This window comes from Onychostoma macrolepis, chromosome 23 (assembly GCF_012432095.1).
Source record: "Onychostoma macrolepis isolate SWU-2019 chromosome 23, ASM1243209v1, whole genome shotgun sequence".
Classification (NCBI taxonomy): Eukaryota; Metazoa; Chordata; class Actinopteri; order Cypriniformes; family Cyprinidae; genus Onychostoma; species Onychostoma macrolepis.
Genome location: NC_081177.1, coordinates 15908567 through 15927039, shown reverse-complemented (window position 1 = coordinate 15927039; position 18473 = coordinate 15908567). Strand labels below are relative to the sequence as shown.

General features: G+C 38.5%; 1 long non-coding RNA gene across 3 annotated transcripts; it reads right to left on the bottom strand.

Annotated features, from left to right (window-relative positions):
* Positions 1–270: 270 nt before the first annotated feature.
* On the bottom strand, positions 271–16929 carry LOC131532314 (uncharacterized). Of its 3 annotated transcripts, none has more exons than XR_009268872.1 (5): positions 16790–16928; positions 4471–4646; positions 4169–4401; positions 2597–2783; positions 271–1760 (listed from the first exon to the last, which is right to left on the bottom strand). It is a non-coding gene; the product is annotated as an uncharacterized LOC131532314 (long non-coding RNA). The 3 variants fall into 3 exon arrangements; XR_009268870.1 differs by having other exon boundaries at positions 4471–4534; positions 16790–16915; XR_009268871.1 differs by lacking the exon at positions 4471–4646 and having other exon boundaries at positions 16790–16929.
* Positions 16930–18473: the final 1544 nt, after the last annotated feature.

Here is an 18473-nt window from a genome sequence, read left to right as displayed (position 1 = left end):
AATCATATACTGTTTTTATAAGAATTTGTGTGAAAGCAGCTAGTGATGTTTTGCAAAAAGACCTAATACTGGACACTTTTACACAGTTTTGTTATTTTTTTATGAAGCAATGGTATTCATTTTCAAATTGGATAATATAACCCAGTTAATCTAAAATCAAAGAAAACCTAGGTGCCTTAGGGGTCAACCACTGTGGCGATGGGTGCACTTATCCACGTGTGTGTGTGTGTGTGTGTGTGTGTGTGTGTGTGTGAGTGAGTGGGGGGGGGTGTCACAGACAGGTGAAATGGGGTGGAAAGTATTTGTGAAGAAAAGAGTGTAAAGAACAGTGTGGTTACGATTGGAAACAGGGTCACATCTGTGACACTCCAGACATAGAACTATAAAGAAGTAAAAGTGTGCAGACATGCCATATTGTGAAAAGAAGCCAGCCAGCTGTTTTGGATTTCTGTCAATTAAATGGGAATGTATTTCATTCCTCACAGGGCCAGAGACAGCTTTATAGGCCCAACAAGACAAGAAGCTTTAAAGGGGATGGGTCACCTCACGTTCAGCAGTAAATCAGTACCCTTATAATATTTGTATTTTTTCCAAACAGCTGACCTCTGAGTAATATAATGACAAGATTGGGATGTGTAGTGCTTTGTCTATTTAAAATGCAAATTAAAATAGTTCAGGTGTAAAGAAGGCTTCTTTATGAATATTTAAGTCTGAATTATCGCCATTGTTATGTAGACCAAAAAGTAGAAAGCAAAGTGTCAGCCATTCCTAAATTTTAGAATTTTGGTGGCTTTTTAAAAATTAATTAATTAAATGTGCCCATAATTTTATGTTCCTTTGTCAAAGTGAACTCTTGCTTCCGACTCATTCTGAAATTATAATTTCAGTTATAATGTCCAATTAGTTTACAGAAATTTTATTCAGTATTTTACTGTAAATTATAGAAAATATTTAATAAATTATGGAAACTTCCAAATGGCTACAAAAAAATATTTTAAAAATTTAATAAAATAGCTCAAACCATGAAGTTCAATTGCTATTTAGATAGATACAAAAAGAAATCAAAAACTACTCTGAACCTACTAATTCCATTAGAACCAAATTAAAAATCAATATTTTTAACCAGCCCTAATGAAATCTCATCCTAGCGTAGGAATTTGGCCTTTGGCAGACCACAATTCCTGAGGACAACATCTATTAACTGATGAAGAGGCTGCAGGACTGAGATTTTTGGTGTACAGGACTATCCTACAGATTTACAGACACATGGCTAAGACAATGCAGAAATGGAAATCAGTTCGCTTAGTTCCTCTCTGGTCATCAGTCAAGAGAACGTTTCAAACTGGACAAAAAGGCCAAAAGGAAGCAGAGAGGTGATTCGACGAAAAAGAATAGGTTAAAAGAGAAGCACTAAAACACCTACTGAGCAAAAGAAAGTGAGAGAGGGTCTCTTTTCATGGGTGTCCACACACTAAAGACAGGCAGCACTTGACAATACTGTACAATGCTGTTTTGCACGATTAAGTGGTGTGGAGGGCAGGGCCGAAGACAAAGCCTCCTGTGGTCTCTGGAGCTGCCAGCCCCAGTGGGTCTCTCTTTCAGCCCATATGTTTCTGCCCACTCACAGACCCCTCACGGGCCGCTCTCGGTCTGCTTCTGCTGTATATAGCCTCATGTTCAGCATCTGGACACGCGAGAGGACAGCACTATGGTCACCTCGACGACCAGCCCTCTTAGGGTGGGGGTGGCATCCTTGGAAACTGCAATAGGATCGAGATAGAGTCCAGTGAATACAGGATCCTTGAATGAAGTCCTATTCAAGAATGCATTCTGAGTAATAATAGAAGTCTAAGCCCACACTAAAATTCTGGGATTTTTTTTTAGTATTTGAAAAATGTATAAAAAAAAAAAAAAGAAGTGAGATTCTTATTTCTACATCATTAATAAATACACAAACTTAAGAGCTCATGCACCTTGAGTGGTGCTGTCGAAAGAAATTAAAGCAAAAGTTTACTTAATTTATTAACCTAACTTTAAACTTAAATTGTTACATTAATTAAATAATTTGTAAAGAAAATATTACATCAGAATAGTAGTGTTTCAGCAGATTGGACATTCCATTACACTTTTTCTGTCTCATGTCAGTGTCAAACCCAACTGCATCAAACTTCAGAATTACCTCAAAATTATTATTCCGCAATCTTTTATTATAATTTTTTGTATGTGTTTTAACACTGTTGTATTCTATTTTGTCAGTTCTTAAAATACACAAAATTTCCTTTTTGTTCTTTGTAGAAAATAAAGCAAGGCAACAGATCTGACAGTTTCCACAGTCGTAAATACATATAGTTACTAAGTGTGTGTGTTCTGTGACTGATGGACATTGTGTTTGTGACAGTGATGGACTGTCAGGATGCTGCCAGAAGAGAGGACCTGCTTTAACTTCTTTAACACATGGACACAAAAGAACCAAAGAGACAGAAAGAGGAGAGAGAAAAAAGGAGATGGGGGAGTGCAAGGATGAAGGAGAAGAAGAATCACTTCTTAACAAGTGTTTACTCTCATTCTGTTCCTGAGCTGCAGAGCAGTAACCAACCATGGAGAAAGGCAGCTCCTGATCCAGGAAGAAATCTCAAAGCCCTTGAGGTCAGGGGTCACTAACTCTGCCATTGTTCCTGACAGGGCAAGCACACTCCAGCTTTTCTCCAGCTTTCAAAGGCCTGGGTTGGGGGAGCAAAGATATGCCAGGAACAACTGGGTCAGGACCAGGGGCTTTGTGGCTACTAGGGAAGAAAGAATCAGTCAGAAAAGGTTAAATGAAGAGCGAAAGGACCCTTCTGTCCAATTATGGAGGGACAAACGCTCTCTGTGACCCAGTAGGGTCAAAGTTCACTACAGCCTTTGGCAGCGGCACACTCGTGCCCTTTGTAGCTCAGATAAGATGAACCTCCGCTGTGTTTATATATGTCACTCACTGTCCAGTTTTAGGGATATAAATATTCCAAACATGAAAGCTGCCACTTAGCAGTATAATTTTATTGGTCACCAAACTAGGTGGGTCAAGCCGGCCATCGTAGTAGACATACCCAACACCACTTTAAACACTCTGAAGCGGATTCCTTTTTAATTTGATGGCTTACTGGACAAAAAATGAACAAGGACATCTTGACTCTCAAACAGTGTTTCCAAACTTGCTTTGAGAGAAAGGGCTTCATTGAGAATCAGAACAGCAAATAGTCTGACTGCTTAGATTCAGATGCCGTCCGATATAAAGAGGCACAAAGGCCACTCTGAGACCCAGACTCTTTCATGTCCACTGCAAGCGGATAGAAAATGCAAGCCTAGCAAATAAAAAGGGAGAAACTCTTGATGAGAGTGGCCTCCTTCCGCCCCTCCCACTCCGAGGTCTTTGAGGTAGGCCTCCTCTCAAGCCCACAACTATTGCAGGCCAGACCTGCACTTGTCGGCTAATACCTGTCCAACACAAAGGGCCTTGCTGAGTAGCACAGTGAGTGTCTTGGGCCAAGCCCGGGTGGATTAGGCCACCGGAGGTATTTCCTCCTGACTTGGGTACCACAAGATTAGCTCCTAGAATTAACCACATGCTTGTTAGGTTAACAAGCAAGGTGCAATCATGTTACTGTGCTTAACCCTGCCTTCCTTCATCTCTATGCTGGGCTCTTGACTCTGAAAGCACCTGTAATGCTACTGCAAAGTTGAGTTGGGCAAGCTGTCTGAGTGCTGCGTGCTCTTCTCATTATCTCGGTAGTGATGGGGACAGGGTGAGGTGGTGGCACTTTATTAAGCCCTGTGATGGACTTAACCACTCTCTGGATCAAGGCAATGGATCTGAAGTCACATTCCTACGGCTCTTTTAAGTTCTCAGACAGTGCATTCTTGAAGTTCATCAAAAAAATTCAGGATTAGACACGGAGATGGGATACCACTTAGACTGGCTCTTGAAAGTCTCACATTAATATTCTAAACCTGACTCTCAGACTTCAATGCATTGAAATGAGTTTTCCGGTATTCTGGAATGAAATACCCTACGTTTCCAGTCAAGTTAGCTTACATTAAAAGGTATTCCTATAATTTTCTTCCTGGCACCACCACACTTTGGTACACTGATACATTGATAACAAAAAGTCAAATGTGTTGTGTAACACACCCATTTATGTGAAGAGCAGGAACTTAAAACAGGAAGACTTAAAGGTCTATCAGGCCTTCCTTGAGAAATCCACTCTCCATGCATGCACCCGAGTTCCTTGCGTTAGAGCCTGGAAGCAAGCCAGGCGTGGTGGGGAGGAAAGAGCTGATGGAAGGGGGTGGTAGTGGTGGATTTTCCTCTCCCTTGGACTCCTCTCTGCAGGCATCCTCCATCCCTCATGAGCCGCCCTAAGCCTGTTGGACACACATCAGGGTTAGTGTGAGCGGACTCAGCTGGAGCATGCCAGGCTTAGCTTTTCTTACCGGATGACCTTTAATCATGGGATCAGGCCAGGGGCCATGCATGCAGCTGGACACATCCAGGATCCTGATAACACCCAAGGTCACACTTTCACAGTTGGGTCACTGTCACATGGGGCCAGGTCCGCTTTATATGATGGGGTGCTTTACACAGTCAGAGTCCCACGTCTCGGATTTAGCTATGTTAAACCGTAATCAATGTCACTGTGGTTTAAGCATATCAGTCTTTATATTGCACAGGACTTTGCTACTCCTTTCAGTCCAGTTTTACCTCACAGAATCTCATTTACATGCCTACCAACAATTCACCAAAGACCTACAACGTGAGACCTTGGCAGGTCTGCAAGATTTGCTTTGATGTCTGTTGTTTTATCAATGAAACTCTGTCTAGCTTGGGAACAGGTGCAACAAGTGTGAAGGTTACTTCACTGTTGTACCCATTCAAGACGTAAGGCATGAGAGAGGGGCCTCGCTGTGTGGTAAATAAACAGTTGATCTAACAAACACTTGAAAAGATCAAAAAGGTGCTCAGTGCTCTTCAGCATCTTGAGATTCCCAGCATGGTGTCCGTACAGCACACAAACGACTGATTAGCACAGCGGCATCTATCTTGCGGACTGTTTTAAGACGCGGTGTGGGCTGACACCAGACTATGCGGAGCTCCCAGGGTGCGAATGGGGGATTTCTCTGAGGTGCTGTCAGCGGTGCTGAAAGGCCTCTCTGTCAGCCAGAGGCAGCGGGGAGCCCGAATGAGTTGACCGAATCATTGCTCAGCCCCATGGCCTCACTCTGAACAGCAGTTTGTCTTGTGCTGGCATAGACTGGCTTTCTCAGTGCACGGGTTCCTCATCTAGCCTGGGATAAGGGACAACCCTCAACCCTTGCCTTTTTTCGGCACACAACATATGCAAACTCTCGAATGGTCTTACTTGCTATCTCCCTTACTTTTTTCTACTTATTTCTCATCCACCTCCCCCGACAAACCCTCCCTCTTACTCATACCACCAGCAAGGCGCGCCCTCATTTCTGCTTCCCACTCTTAGGCAGAAGAGGAGAAGGATGAAGAGCCAGGGTCTTTTCATCAAGAACAATCTGCCAGGGAGCTGGAAAATGAGCGGGTACTCAATTAAGAGCTGCCCATTGAGGCGGTGGAGTGAGTCTGAATGAGGGCCCCTCCAAAGGAATGAAGTCCAATGAATAGATTGTGGGGCTTCATGAAATATTAAAGAGTGGACGGATTTCCCACAATATTTGTACACCTCTCTTTGTGGGGATTTCTCCCTCCATTGAGCCTGAAACTGTTAACACATCCGCTCAGAAACACGGTTCAGCCACTGTGCTAAAGGACCTGGGGGCCCAGCATCAAACACTACCCTTCTCTCTCTTGCCCTCTCTCTCTGCAGTACTGCTCATGCATAGCTTTCCTCACAGTGAGAGAAACCGTGATCTATTCATGAAGGGGATTACAGCAGTTTTAATGACCACCTGGCCTTTCTGCTGCTCTGCATTGAGAGAGTGTAAAACTCTCCGCCGGGTTCCCACTTCCTACAGCGCTTCGCTGACTGCACATGTGGGTCATGCTTTCCAACCATAACGTTGCTTATTCCCATAATTACAAACATACATGCAACATACTTACTGAGCAACAGTTTCTTTAAGATTCACAAAGGCAAAGTAAAGAAACAAACTTGCTTGTGCCTGTGCTTTGACAATAATGTTTTACACACTCCACTTTTTGTTACCTTGCTTTCTCGCTCTTTCTCTCTCTCTTTTATTCACCTCACCTCCCTGTTCTCTTTTTCTCTGCTCGCTTTTCCCAGCAGATCAAGTTGAACAGAGGCTCAGACACTGAGGATAAGGAGCTGGTTAAATCTGCCATTAGCATTAGAATGGCTGCATATTCCTGCAGTGAACCAACATTAGTTAATGTCAGAGCTGAAGGGCTGAGGGCAGGCCAAGAAGCACAGCTCTCCTGAGTAAAGTGTGCTTGGTTGTACAGATTGCACCTCTTGTGTTGGGACGGCGTGTGTGGCCCATTTTGTGGTGCCATTAACCAATGCATTACAGTTACAGTGAAATTCTTCAAATGGACACTTGAAGCTAGTTTAGAGACAGCTGTTGACTGCAACTACACAAAAGGCATTTAGAGTGATACTAGATCCTGACTGGACCCCACTTCTTCTCTGCCCCCTGGTTTCTTATTTTACAGAATCTCAAGTTAAATCTTGTTGGACATAAAAATCTTTTCAAATGTTTTGACATGTCTATTTCTAGGGACGCACAGACATGAACAATTTGGCAGATAAATGGGAAATTTAGCTTTCACAAAACAAAGAATAAACTGGAATAAATGGGCCATTAATACCATTTTGTTTTAAGTTTTTCAGGCTCTGATTATTTAATTTACATTGTTTAACAACTTTAAATAACATGAGGCTGCATTATACATGTGGTCTATTTTACTTATCTGACCAGTTCTTAGAAAGCCACATTTATCTGATGATACTGCTTTTACAACTGATATATTATGCATCCCTACTTATTTTGCATCTCCAACACGTAAAAACAGAAGTAAACACAATCAATGATGGACTCCATCCAATAGAAGCTCGAGATTTCTCTCCCAGTTCAAAAGCATTTTTAATTCACATCAGGAGTTGTGCAAACAGAAGCTTAATAACAGGTAGGGGGGCAATTCGATGGTGTTTCTAGTTTGTCGTCCTCGACTAAGCACCGACAGTTTGACAGTCCAAACTAGACCCCCGGTCTTCAGTAAAATAAGAGCAGAATATATTTCATGTTTCTTTCACTCTTCATGCTGTCTTTGACAACAGTTTTAGTGTGCCCTTGCAGTAAAGCACCGACCCTTGCAGTAAGATCTCATGTCCGGCACTCTAGGAGTAGGCTCCACACTGCTTCCAGACAGTGTAGCTGCTGCTGGGGGGCCGCAGTGGAGAGCAACCCCCTCAGTCTGGCCTCCATATGCTGGGGTTCTGGAGCCAGGCTGGGAATGCTCTCCTAGTGCAGCAAGGGCAGTCAGGGGGCAGGGGGCCTCGGCAGGCCCCGCATTGTGACGGGGGACAGGAGCCGAGCTGGGCCCAGCAGGAGAGAGAAGGCTTTTTCTTTAGAGGAGCCAACCGGAGCGTTTTCTCACAACCTGCTTTCTCTTCCTCAGCCTCTCACGTCATTCAGACCTCTGCACTCCCTCTTTCTTGGGCTCCTTACTGGCAGATTGATACATTCGTTGAAATGTGCTCTTTTTGTCATTCTCTGTGAACTGACTTTTTTATAAAACTGCCTCCTCCCCTCACCACTCACCCATTTCCAACCATTCTCTGGCAAATTAAATCAAACCATGCCTCCCATCTCTCAATCATCTTGTGTGACATCAAAGTCTTTTGCAGAAGTATGCAGCGCTTTTCCTTTTGACGATCCAGACAAATTTCCCCCGTTTTCTTGCCTCAAATCCTTCTCTTTTCAGCTTCCCATATAAAGTTGATCGCTCGCATGAATGGCGACTCTGATGGAGTGCCATCTCTATGGGTTTACGCATAAATTCCAGGCTTATGGATGCCACTCCCTCTTTGTTTTTGTGGCATCAAAGATGTCTGAGACTGAGTAAGATGGAATGTGAAGATTGTAGGTCAACAGGTCCAAGATCTGTTTCCCTTCCACTCATGTTCACACGAGGGCCTGCAGATTAGCATGACGAAGAACATAAAGCATTTCTAAAAGTTGTTGTTTTGTTTGTGTCCCCGAAATGCAGTGAATCATTGGGCCTTTTCAGGGCTGTTGAAAGTAGAATGCTTATTTGTGCTCTCAAGACGTAACCAATTTATCCGTTGACAGAAAGCAAATCCTTCTTGCTTAATTCGAAAATAAAGCATTCAAAGAGTTAAATTTTAGACACATTTAATTAAAGAGACTGTTCACTATAAAAATTCTGCAATTACTCACCCTCATGTTGTTCCATACCTGTATGACTATATATTTCTTCTATGGACCAGATTTTTTTCATGCTAATTAGTTTTTCATAACATTTTAAAATGATTTTTAAGCACAATAAAAGTCCATATGACTTGTGCAATATACACCAAGTATTCTAAAGTCTAGAGTCTTGAGAACTAGATCAGTCCAACTCAAAAAATAAAAACGAGAGAGTTTGCTCTCTAATTAGACAATGTTGTTGTTTGTTTGTTTGTTGGTTGGTTGATGTCAAAGATGGTGATACAAATCCAATGTATTGCTTCACAAAACTTGAAATATAGCAAAATTGGTATAGACCATTTTTTATACCTTTGCCTCCTTATTGCTGTAATTTAAAATGGTCACTTTTCGAAATTGATTGATAATTTAGCTACTAATATGATCTGATTATGTTGTTTGAAAGTTAGAATCCATTACAAAGCTCAAAAACATGCAGGTTAAATGACTTGAAGGAAAACAAATACATTGACTGAAAAAAGGATTTACTTACATTTAAAAGAATTTCACTTTTTTGACAAAATATAAATATCAGCAACTGGATCAAATTGCTTATTTTTGTTCATTTTAGGCTTCCTCACATGTGAGCTCCATATTCTATACACGTCATAAAAGCTTGATGTATCAAACATGACACTCAACAACAACAAAAAATAGGCTATGCATTTATTTTATTTATTTAGTATTTTGTCTAAAAGTTCAATAAATGTTTCAATAATAAAAAATAAAAAAATAAATAATAATAAAAATCTGACTATTCTTTTGTCAGTATTTACAGGGTTAAGATTCCCAAAGAGAAATTCCAGAACAAAACAAGTGTTTTTGTTGGCAGTTGTGGTCAAGCTGGCCTGTGAGTTTTCACAAACATGCATCTCTGCTGCCCTCTTCTGATCTTTTGAAATGGAAAGTTGTTGACAAGTAAAACGGTAGTTACCAGGTTTTCCCAAAGAAACAGGAAACAAATCACTGCCTTTTATAACAAATTTTACTTTACAAAATGCAAACTTTAGCTTAATTGTTTAAACCTTTAAGGAAATCATTACGCCAACTTGAATGTAAACATTTACATTTTTAGACACAACTAGAAAAATGTACATAGACTAAAGAAATTTTTGGACTTTTTATAATGTTTGTTCGTTTACAGTACATGACCTTTCTAGGCATGGAAATCAACTACTATTTATTGACATTTTTAGGATTTGTATGACCATGTGAATACTCGTACATACTAAATAATGCGTTAATGGCATGGAAATTAGGTTTTGCTTTCTGTGCTGAATCCAAAATACATATTTTGTGTACTGATGTCAGTCACACGTCATAAAACTCACACTTCATCCCTGAACTCTGATATTTCGAACTTTCCATTACTAGACCACATTTCACAAGCCCCGCTCTGGGTCTTTCAAAGAGCTGTTTAGTATGCAAAGAGCACATGAGCAGGCAGACAAATCAAAACCACATTGTAAAAAGGATTTTTGAAGGGCTTGTCATTTTTCCTCTCCCTCACTCTATCTGCTTTCAGGTCACTGTCAGCTTTGGCACCTTGCCACTGGTTGTCATTTTTCCCGCACCTGAGCGTTTCACTCCCTTAATGTTAAATGACATCAGCTTGATATAAAGCTCCTATTTAATTTGAGCCTGCTGCCAAGATTAGAGGACAGCCATTCAATCCATCATGCTGGAGCTAGGGTAGAGATATTGTTAGAATGAACTCCCAGACACACTGGCAGAAGTGGAGAAAGTGGAGAAGTGGCTTTATCTGACAATGTAATATTGTAAACAAATAAATTGATTATGGAGCTGATGATTACACCACGCAAGGTTTTACTCTAAATGTACAAAACAATCTACACTAAATGACAATTCTTTTATGTCAAACAGTTGAAACCTCCAACAATTGAACTTTATTTATTTAGCTCTATATTTAATTCATCAATTTTCCAGCCAGTCAGCCTTTCTGAACAAGCTTTTATACATATTTGCATATTCAAGATACATTTTCATTAGCACTTGTTATTTATCAAATAATTGGATCAACTTTGCAAGAAATTTTTCTTTTATTACAAGTCACAAAGCGACCATTGAAGGGTTTCTTAAAGGTACATTTTAAACAGAATTCAAAATTCTGTCCAATAACAAAAGGCAAATTTTGGAAGACTTTTTTGTTTGTTTTAATAAAAAGGCACCCTATTCAGCATAAAGGTAAGTAAAGGTGAAAGGGAACTAGGCCTGTACAAAATAAATATTTTATAGACAAAATTTATTTTTTTACTCAATTAAAATATTGATATATCCACAAAATATTCATACATCCACTTTTTGATATATCCAGAGAAAATTCACCTTTTATGTTTCACAGAAGACGAAAATAAGTGTGCTCAGTCAGTGCAACATGAGGGTGACCAAATTATTTTCATTTTTACGTGAACTATCCCTTAAGACTAAAAACTGCAATTAACCTATTTGACCAGCAGGTGGAAGCAAAGAATGTTAAGTGCTGGATATTGAACAGCTAGATACCGTGTTAAGAAGAACCTAATCATAGCTATATTTTAGACATTAAACGAAAGCCGTTCTTTTGCTGGGCTCTCTGAGGTTTTGCTCTGAGAGCTCCCTTAGCTGCCATGTTTATATTCTGCCGTTCCCAAGAAGCCCTAAAGCAAATGTGCTCCTGCTGTCACTGCCAGACAGGTTTGTGATATATAAGTACACTGTGCAGATGGCATCTGACGTACAGTGCAGTGTGACGGTTGAATTAAAGATCCTCATTTCACCTGGCTCTCAGACTGCCAAATTACTGCCTTACTCTGGTTCTCAGCGGTGTGTATAATCTCTGACTGCCCGTCTATCATTCAGAATTCTCAGAACACAATCACGACATAAATAATGACAGCACAGAGAGCATCCTGAGAGCTTTTCCTCATTTAGAACTACGCTTGGACAATGAAAGCTGAAATTATTGTGCATTCCATTGAACATTTTTGTATGGCTGAACCAACAACATTTTCGCTCCCTTTTGTTTATGTCTTTGTTTGGAACTGATGACCAGGAAGTGCCAGTTTGTATGGATACTAGAAAATTATTTTAACCATGAACATCCAGAACCAACTTTTACTATGTTAGTGTTTTTTCCAGGATTTAATTTTCTTTTTAAATAAATGATCAAATAAATCCCTTATAATAGCCTTAAGCGTGTTATTGTATTTTAAAATACATGTGATTAATCATTACAGTGGTATAGCAGAAAACAATTAATTGGAATGAAACAGAATCAATAGTGAAATAGAATGAGGGAGCAAGTAATTTAGTATCCCTTCCAGTGTTTTCCATCAGAATCTTTGTAATGGCAGAAAAGGCTTATTACTTTGATAAAGGGCAGGGACAAATAAACATGTCGTGTTCATTTACTCTTTTGCTTCCCTTTTTTCAGTCACCATAAATTGTTTCATTGTTCACCAATGATAATAATGTGATTATGAAAAAAAAAGGAATTATCCATGAATGTTAGATTTGGTAGGGTGTGTGCTAATTTTAAACATCAAATGCAGGTTAATGTTTATTCTTGGCATCTCTGTTTATATATTTTGTATTTAACGCCACACCGAAGATCATAAATATGGCAAATGGAGTCTTAGACAGCTTAAACTTTGATGATGATAAAGACTATTGAAAAAAAAACTGAATGTGATTTCAATGTTATCGTTAAGGTTCTGTAGTGGAATTTCCTATTCTCATTGAATTAGAACAATTATTAATAAAAATATAGCTCAAGCTAAAATGCACATCAAGCTTTTTTTTTTTGCTTTTTTTTTTAAATGATTGCACTGCAGTGCAGAGGATCCATTGGTAAGTGAATGACTACTATTGTTTCCCCTAAAATCATATGAACAACCAGTCAGTAGCTACACTTTATCTGCATGATGCTTTGCATATTTTAGAATCTTGGAATGCATTTCTTTATTGTCATTATTATGCCCTTTTGAGTTCACCCAAAAATGAAAATTCTGTTATTTACCAGACCTCTATGACATTCTTTCTCCTAAGAAACACAAAAGATTATATTTTGAAAAATGTTGGTAACTAATCAGTTTAGCTGTCCATTGACTTCCAGTGTATGGACAAAAAACAAAGCAAAACAAACAAAATACAAAAAAATTGTCAATTTCTCAAAATAACTTCAGTTTTGAGGGAAATTTCCATTCAGTTGGTGGTAAGCTGTAGGTGACCGTATGGTCAAACACTTTTTATGTCGTCTAAGATTTAGCACTTAAAAGTCTGCATTTATATCTGCATACCAGAACGCTCACCCAGATGACAAAGAGGCAGTCATAAGTCTTTTCCATACTCTGACGTGGGTGCACTGAGGGAATGTCTATAACACCTGAATGCGTGCGTTGATTGACAGATTGCGGGTTAGGTGCACTGGAGCTTATGCATGGAAGGTATAGTGGAATAAAGATAAGAAAAGGGATTATTAAGAGGGAGGAACATTGCCCCCTTTCCTCTTCTAGGCCTTTCGTGCGCCGAGGTGCTGAGAGGAATAGCTGGCGGCTCACTGACGCTGAGTAAGGAAATTAGAAGGCAAGGGCAAGAGATGTAACAGCCGCTTTTTGAGCGCCGGCCATGCTGTGGCACGGGCCCCGGATACAGCGGAGGCATTTTTTACTGCTGAGACATTCAGGGCTGCAGGCGTTGTGGTCTGGCCACTGTGTGTCATTCAGAGAGCACTGCAGTGGCAGACACGTGGAGCGAACATGCCATAACTGGCTGCTACTGCTGCTATTCTGATGGACAGAGAGACAGATGCACTGCAAAAATCATTTTCTTATTTCTTTATCTTGTTTTCCAGTGGGGTAATAAACCCCTTTTAAAACATACTTCATAACAATATTAGATTCTTGAAACAAAACTGTACAAGACAATGAGAGGTTTTAATGTTTTCAGCATAATAAAAGCTTAGTTCGAGATACAGAAAAATTTAATTATTATTTCATCAGAATATTTTGTCACAACTTTACTCATCCTCAGGCCATTCTGCATGTAGATGAGTTTGTTTCATCATTAGAACAGATTTGGAGAAATTTAGCATTACATCACTTGCTCACCAATGTATCCTCTGCAGTGAATGGGTGCCGTCAGAATGAGAGCCCAAACAGCTGATAAAAACATCACAACAGTTCACAAGTAGTTCATACAACTCCAGTCCATAAATTAATGTCTTGAGGTGAAAAGCTGTTTTTGTAATAAACCAATTCATCAAGGCTTTTAAACTTTAAATGTTTGCTCCTGACCACAATACGAGCCCATAATGTTTCCTCCAGTGATAATGTTTATTCCCTGTTGTCCTCTCACATCAAAATCTATTCACATTTGTTTAGAATATGTAAACAGCGCTTGTAAACAGTGCTTTATCTGTGCATATTTCTCTCCTGATTCAGACGAGACAATTTTTTTCACTGGAGAAATCAATATTACGCATATTTTAGCCAGAAGCAAGGGTTAAAAACATCTTAACGATGAAGCTTTTCTCTTCACATGATGTTATGATGGACTAGAGTCAATTAGAGATTATTGAATTATCGTAATTCTTTTATTAGCTGTTTGGACTCTCATTCTGACGTCACCCATTCACTGATGAGCAAGTGATGTAATGCAAAATTTCTCCAAATCGGTGTCAATTAACATTTTTGATGGCTTGAGGTTAGGTAAATTTTTGTGCGAACTGTCATTAAATTAATTATCAACAAGTGGACAACTGGATTAAATGAAGACAAGTCTTATTATCTTGCTTTAAGTAAATTAGCGTTTCAATATTTTTACTGCAAACAAGACAAAAATACTTATGTTCTTCAGATTCATCTTTATTTGAGAGATGTGTGCTCATGATGTGTGTACTGACATGATTCACTGTTTCTTGGAATCCATAAACATGTTGCAATAGCTGTTTCACTGTTATGGGGGCAGTATCCCCAGTAACATATATTTGGGCAGTGCACTCCATATGATCCCCTGTCTGATTTCTGCCACTGCATGATGCAGCAAATCATCTGTCTGCTTCACAGAAGTCTGAGAAGGACATCTACTTCATCACAGGGCCAGCTGGTGTCAGCAGCAATCAGTCAGAAAAATCATTTCCAGCAGGCCGCGTCTCTGCAATTACCTAATGAATCGCTACGGCCCATTAGCGGAGTGGGCTGTGTGGAGCTCTCAAGTTCCTCTGTCCCATTCTGACCCCACCGATTTTATTGAAGTCTCTGTCTAGTCATGCTGTTCACCCTTACAGTGATTCATGAACGACTAAAGCTAGAAGACACAAAAAGAGCAACGCTTCAGCTACTTTGACAATGTTTCACCATGTTTTTGCTTATTTTAAAAACCTGGATTTACAGCAAACAAATGTATTTGTAAATAATTGCAGTGTTTAATGGATTAATAAATGATATCTATATGCTGGAGCCTACTCCTAATTTAACCATCGTGGATTAACAGATTATTTAAGTGACCCTTTCTACTCCTTAAATGGACTAGGTGTTGTTCGTCGACTGAAAAAGGAATCTTATCACTAATGAAGACAGTCTCTAAAAGAACAGCACTAATAACTTACAGCATTGACACTGGCCAAACTCACCGTCAAAACCATCTGAATCATCCAAAGTGATTCCAAGATCCTTCCCACAGCAAATCATGGTTTATGTCTTGTCTCTGTTCCCATACAGCACTATTTGTAATTGTTGAGTCAGGCTATCAGAGTGCACATCATGATTTACAAGATTACATTGTATATTAAGCACAACCTTTGTAATAGTAAAACGAACAGAGATTTTTCCCTGAGTCAATGCCTGCAGAGGCTATATGTCCATGTCTCCTGAGAGGTTTTCAGCAAGCACAAGGAGAAGAGTATACATGATTTAGAGCTCAGATCAGTTTTATGGGGCACTTTATTAACGGAGTGTTCAAGCCGGCAGAACGCGTGCACTCAATTAGGAAATGAGTCCACTGGGGCCACTCCATTCTCTCACACCACTGTAAATTAGCTCTAATCAAAACGTCTCCCCCCGCTGATAGTACGCTGAAAAATGGTGCCCTTTCAGAAACATAGAAGCTTAAGCACAGCAGGTTTTCAGAACCTAATGCAATATAAGGATGAGCATTTTTTTTCCGTTGAGGAATAAGGTGGCGCCTCTCTGTCTGTTGTTGCATTTTGTTCAACTTTAGCCCTTCTTAAAATAAACTTTTCAAACTTTCACTTATTTACTTTGCCTACTAACAGCATCCATCAGTGAAAACACAGCATTCAAATTAGATTTTAAACTTTAATAAAATGAGATTTTGTCTTGTTAAGCATTTCTCCAGCATTTAATGTATTCTAAATACAATTAAATAGCATTTTTGTACAATTTGACATTAGTTTGTTTGGATGTAAAATTCAAATATTGTTCATGAGATATATTTTTGGATTAATCTTTGTTTTTATGTATTTCATCACAGCTCTTTGCTGACACTGTTGTCTCCTTGATAACCAAGAATACTAAATGTTTTTTATTCCTATAAAAATCAAAAATTATTTTCTCTAAAATATTTAATATTAAAAATTATTTATATTGAATAGGCTATTTAAATGGTCTAATTCAAATTATTAATTTACAGTTGGATTAGAAAATCAAGTATGGTCTGGGTCAAATGGAAAATTAATAATAATAACAACAACAACAACAAACAAACTTTGCTACATAACGATAATGAAGATAATGGATCTATGAGTCGAAACACACAGAAATAGTAAATATAAAAATCCATCATTCTGCTTTTTGACACTTTAAAATCTCCAACAGACAATTATTAGCAGCAGTACATAACAAGAACTACTACACCCTACAAATGCTGAGAATCATTGCATTGACAAGACAAGACAAATGACCAGCATCATTAAACACATGGAGGAAACAAAAACACCAATCAGCACAAATCACCATGTGCACAAATCCTATAAAAAACAATGTAGCCTACATTACACCTACACCATAAGCATAGAAATATTTTAGAAAGCTTAATGAACACGTTAACAGCAAAGAACACATTTTAAAAATGCCTTTTCAAGACCATTTAGTTCGCTCGGCCTGCCGCCTATAGCAACCACACACATCAATACAATCTCCAGTCCATCTCAAAAGCCCTTTACAGTAGATGCGCGTAATGATTATGCTCCTTTGCACAGATAACCTCTTCTTGATAATCAAATAGTTTAGATTAACGACGCGTTATGATCAATAACACAACACTAACGGAAGAAATCTACACCAGTACAAATAAACGAATGAACATCTACTCACTATACCTGTATGTGTAGGTAAACTCAATCCACTCCTTCACTTGTTTTTCAGATTCTTTGGATTTCACCTGTTGCATAGCGTTAACTTCAAACACGTTTACTAAAGTGATATTGAAAGATGATTGGCTTGAACAACTACCGTTGATGATGATTGGCAACAAATGCGGAAGCGGGGCGATTTTAACGGAAGCAAATTACATTGTGTCATTTGAATATTGAAGGTGTCTTCATCTCAATATTCGCCTCGGTACACCTCGTTATTTAAACAAAAGGTCTGCTCTACCGCGTATGAAAGAGAAAATACAGAATATATTTAATACAGAATAAATGTATATATATATATATTAGAATATATATATATACATTTTACACATCTGATTGTACCAATTGGTTACAATTGGTTGTACCAATAGTTGACTCATAGTTGTTGCAGTCAGGTAAGTCCAATAATAGGATTATAGCCTACAGACCACACGGGTGTTTTTTTGGTGGCAAGAAATTCACAACACGTAGCTACATCAAAAATAAAAATAAAATAAAATAAAACAATTCTATGATCTGTTAAACTTTCGATACGACTGTAATCAGAACCCCATATAATGGAATGCCCAGCGTTGTGGAAAATGCCATCCGAGTTCAGCAATGTATTGAAATTACTATTTAGAGAGATGTAGGATAAATAAACCGGTAAGATGTATTATTATTTTAGTAATCTTATGTATGCACGTTTAAAAAAAAAAAAAAAAAATATATATATATATATATATATATATTGTGTTGTTTCCAATAATATTTAATAATGCATCAATATCATTGTAGTAATATCTAAACATCCTTGAAGTGTATTTTGGAATTGTATGTTTATGCTTAATTATAAATAATTTGTCAGTGGACTGATAACAATAAACTTAACTCATGCTTCAATGCATTGCAATAGCCTAATACATTGCTTGTCAAGCACATTTGTAGTGTTTAAGAATGTTTAGATATTTTCTAGTCTAAACAAGGCAATGATGCTGATTACGAAAATGGTTTTAACGGTATTGTATTTCTCTTATAGGCACATCTGTCATTACTGTCAGTTTTATCCAGTGTTTTTCTTGTTTCACGTTCCTGTAATTTGGAAATATCATGCTTCTGGATGACAATATTTGAAAATTACATGTGAATAAGTTTATGCATAAGATTAAACGCTCATATACAGCGGGTAAAATAAGTATTGAGCACATCACCATTTTTCCCAGTAAATATATCTCTAAAGGTGCTGTTGACATGAAACTTTCACCAGATGTCAGCAACAACCAAAGTAATCCATACATACAAATAAAACAAAACAAAACAAATAATAAAATGGAATGACACAGGGAAAAAGTATTGAACTACTGAAATTTATTTAACACTTGGTATAAAAGCCTTTGTTGGTAATGACAGCTTCAAGACGACTCCTGTATGGAGAAACTAGCCACATGCATTGCTCAGGTGTGTTTTTAGCCCATTCTTCCACAGAGTCTTCAAATCTTGAAGGTTCTGTGGACCTTTCTATGAACTCTGATCTTTAGTTCATATTTTCTATTGGATTCAAGTCAGGTGAAACCAGTTGAGAGTTTCCTTGGCTGTGTTTGGGATCGTTGACTATGTTTACATGGACATCAGTAATCTAATTCTAAAATCTAATTATTTACCTTATTCT